We start from the raw sequence: 5,008 nt of genomic DNA, 5'->3' as shown, positions 1-5,008 counted from the left end.
GATTAAATAGAGGACGAGAGTACAAATAGTTAATGTGTATCTCTCATTTTTGGTAAGTATATCACTTATCCCAAATTGGTATTCTAAATTACGGTCAATCCAATAGTATAGTGTCACGTATGTGAATAAAAATATATATTCTTATGTTTTTTTTTATTATTTTCATTGCTGAAATAAAATAAAATATTATATGATACCATATTAGTTGGAGACATAGCCTAATTGGTGTTATCTCATTCATACGTCACATCAAACCTGGCATGATAATTGGTTATTATATCCTGAAACACCTATTTTTAAAAATAATGAACTTCAGAAGATATACTAGTATTTATTAGAAATCATAATATAAAATAAAAATGTTATAGTGATATGCGTATTGATTTTTTAAAATCTCAATGTCATTTGCAACAAATTATACTTGTCATTCCATGGCAAAAATAATAACAATTTTCTCATTCTATATATAATATAAGATTTAATACCAGCACATTAACAATCATTCATATACTAGTCATTATTGACAGTCAAATGAAAGTAATCTAAATTAACGGTGAATGATGTATTGTCAGTGTAAAAATCTTTATACTGACAGTGCATATATATTAAACTCTATAATATAATAGAACAATGTATCTTCTAGTATAAAGAAATAAATTATTTTCTTCGGCTAATAAAATCATTACATGTAAAATATTTAATTATTCTCTACAACAATATTTCTAAAATAAAATAAATCAATACACATATTATACTTTTACTTGTTGGATGAGATAAATTCGTGCATGAGAGCCAAACTTGTGCACTGAAACTCTAATTAGTATCGTAAGAGCCATATTAAATATATCTAATACTAGAGTGGTGACACACACTTCGTGTCTGCTGACACACATTTTTAATTTATGATACCAAAGATTTAAGTTTTATATATTTTATTTTGGAGAATCATATTATTTTTTTGTATTAAATATAATTTACATTATAATTTGTATTTGATGTACTTTATATTATATTTCTTTGTATATATTTTAATTGTCAAATTAAAGTGAGAGAGTGGTTTATATGTTGGTCGTAATTACATATGATTATATATTTTTTGTAGAAATTAAAAAGATTATAATGTAATTTTTATTTGGTGCACTTTATATTGTACTTATTTGTATTTTTTTTAGTTGTCAAATTAATGTAAGAGATGGGTTAATATGTTAGTGTGATTATATATGATTATATTTTTTTTAGAAATTAAAAAGGGTTTATGGCAAAATAAGAAAGGAATTGTAGTTAATTTTGGTTGACTTAATAATGAATTTGAATGGAATAATGAGAACACATATAAATGGTATTGACTTTCTTATGAAAATATAAATATGCAGAAGCAGTATAACTTTAAGAAATTTATAATTATATACTGAATTACTCTTCGTAAAAAATATGGTTATTGACTTCTCATTTTTTTTAATAAAGGCAAAAGAAATATAGTGTGGTAACATGCATTTTGATCATGTTTGATCACATTTTTACTTTCTGGTGTCAAATATTTATATATTATTTATTTTATTTTGGTGAATCATAATATTTTTTGTATTGTATATATTTTATATTGTGATTTTATTGAGCATACTTTACATTAAATATTTTTTTCTTTATTTTAATTGTAAAATGAATGTGCGAGGGTGATTAATATGTTAGTGGTGGTTACACATGATTTTTTAGAAATTAAAATGTTAAGAACAAAATTGGAAATTAAAAATTACGCAATGGATAGTTACGCCATATTTTCTCTTTATATAGTATAAATAATTACATATGATTATATATTTTTTGTAGAAATTAAAAAGATTATACTGTAACTTTTATTTGGTGCACTTTATATTATACTTCTTTGTATTTATTTTAGTTGTCAAATTAATGTGAGAGATTGGTTAACATGTTGGTGTGATTATATGTGATTATATTTTTTTTAAAATTGAAAATGGTTAAGGGAAAAATAAGAAAGTAATTGCAGTTAATTTTGGTTCACTTAATAATGAATTTGCCATGTGGCTTGTCTCATCTTTAAATATTTGAATGGAGTAACGAGAACACATATAAATGGTATTGACTTTTCTTATATAAAGATAAATATGCAGAAGCAGTATAACTTAGAAATATATTTATAATTATATACTAAATGTACTCTTCATAAAAAATGTGGTTATTGACTTCTCATATTTTTTAATAAACAAAAAAGAAATATAGTGGGGGACATGCATTTTGATTATGTCTGTTTAATCACATTTTTATTTTCTGGTGTCAAATATTTAAATTTTATATATTTTATTTTGGTGAATCATAATATTTTTTTGTATTGTATATACTTTATATTGTAAGTTTATTGAGCGTACTTTATATTAAATATCTTTTTCTTTATTTTAATTGTCAAATGAATGTGAGAGAGTGATTAATATGTTGGTAGTGATTACAATGATTATATGATTTTTTTTAGAAATTAAAGTGTCAATGACAAAATATTAAATTAAAAATTACACTATGGGTAAATATTCCCTATTTTCTCTTCATATATAGTATAAATATATATTAATTAATATGTATTAATATTATAGATATGTTCCTAACAATTCTCTTAATATTTAATGAAATAAAATTTAAATAAGAATATTATAATTCCACTATTTTGGGAATACTAAATATACTAAATATATTAAAATATCTTTCTCTTTAATTTTGTCTAGTCTTTATTATAAGGCGCATTCTAGAAAGTTTTATGATTTTTTTAAAAGATATTTTCTTTTTTTTTTGTAAAGTATTCATTATTATTACTATTATTTTTCATTATTTGCCTTTATTACTAAAGGCTTTAAATTTCTCATATTTTTTTTGGATAAATAATTGTCCATATTCATATATAGTGAGATTTAATTAATATTTTATTGACCTTAAAATTAAATACAATAAATCTACAAAATTAAATTAAATGGGTATTAAAACTAACTTAAGATATTTTAAAATCTGAAGAAAATGTAATAAGGAAATTTTTATTATTGGAAAGCCTTACTTAGCTCCAATTCTTTGCTAAACAAATCTATCGAGTTGCTTAAGAGGTGTGCTAACATGAGCCCAATTTATTTTATGAAAGAGTATGTTAATAATGTGTACCCTGGACAAAAATATCTCAATTTATTTAAAAAACTTTTATTTTTAAGGCTATATTAGTAAATGACTTTATTAAAAATTAAAAACAAAAAATCTCTCTCCTTCCCTCTCCCAACACCCAAAACCCCATTGGTTTCCCTCCTCTTTCATTCTCACTCTCATCTTCTTTTCCGATCAATGAGTCAAGTGCTTGAACTTGTGCGATCTTGTTTGATTTATTACTTACTTTCAAAATTTTGTATTTTCATTGAAATTTTGTATCAAGTTTCGGTGTAGCTTAACATCTTGGAAGGAAAAAGAATTAAGAATACTTTTATGAGATTGATTAATGCTTTGTAAAACATGGAACATCCAGGAAGGGTTGCTATGAGACCCTTTGGAATAAATCCAAAGTATTCTTTATTGACATTAAAAATATGTGAGAAACGTGTATATTGTGAGGATAATATTATCACTATAGTTAATTAGTTAAAAAATGAAAATTTAAAATTCACTAATTTCAATTTTTAACCATTCAAATGCAATAGTACATAGAATACTACATAGTAAGACATTATATAACTATGTTGTGGAGAATGCCATAAAACGTCTTAGTAATTGGAAATATAAACAATTGTCTTTTGCTGGCAGAATTATCATCACTAAATCAGTGTTACAAACCCTTCCTTCATATGTAATGCAAACTACTCCGCTTCCTCTCTCTATCTGTGATAATATCGATAAGTTGTGCCGGCCATTCATATAGGGAGAAGAACCATAGTCGAGGAAAACCCATTGGGTAAACTGGGAGGTCATGTGTAGTCCAACAACCGCTGGTGGTTTGGGTCATAGAGAGGCCGACTAGTGAATTGAAACTTTATGATGAAAGCTGTCTGGAAGGTTATTAACAGCATGGACGATCTTTGGGTTAAGTATTGGACAAGCAACTCAAAGATTTAAACATACAAGCACCAGAACAGCAAGTATCAAGCCAAGACAAAGGCAACCACACCGCACCTTCTCAAATCAGTCAAAATAATGCATCAGGTTTCATCAACCAACTGTACTCCTCAAACAGGGAGCTTCACTAATGATCCAAGGGATATCCAGGCTAATCATATCATCCAATTACCTCAATCAGGCAAACACAATTAAGCTTAGGCTGCATCCAAACATACAAGCACCAAAACAACAAGCATCAAGCCAAATTCAAAAATTAGAGCAATATAATATTTAGCGCCGGATATGGGACAAACATGACCTGACCTAACATATCCGATGATCAATCATTTATCATATTTGTATGTATCTTTATTCAATTGTGTATGAAATAATTGAGAGTGCAAAGCGTCAAGGATTGCATTAGCAACGTTTGCCTATGTTTTGATGAAGACAAGGAATTAGCTAAAGCTTGAAGATGGCTCAACAATCAACATGTCGAGGGCTCAAGTGGTGTCTATGCTATTATTATTTATTATCTTTTTAGAAGTCTAAGATGCTTGCCATATATATTGAGTCTAGGTTAGGTAAACCTAGGTCTGAGTCTCACAAGACAGAATAAAGTAATCAATCCATTAAAATGAGACATCATATAAAAATATATGATAAGTAGGTCCATGCATTTGAATACATTGATTTTATGCATTAAAGGTATTATATTTTGGAAATCATGTATTGCATGAGCATGTATCATATAGGGAGTTTACCATACATTAACAAGTGAATTTTTACACTGGTTAATCGATTAAGGTAACATGTTAATCGATTAACGTAAGTGTTTTCTGTTGTTTCAACAGCATAACTGAAAAACCGTTTTTGAGAGCCAAATTCTGTTTTGTATAAATACTGGCTTAATTGTATAAACGACTATGTAGAA

Source organism: Lupinus angustifolius, chromosome LG05 (genome assembly GCF_001865875.1).
Source record: "Lupinus angustifolius cultivar Tanjil chromosome LG05, LupAngTanjil_v1.0, whole genome shotgun sequence".
Lineage (NCBI taxonomy): Eukaryota > Viridiplantae > Streptophyta > Magnoliopsida > Fabales > Fabaceae > Lupinus > Lupinus angustifolius.
This window is presented reverse-complemented; position numbering follows the sequence as displayed.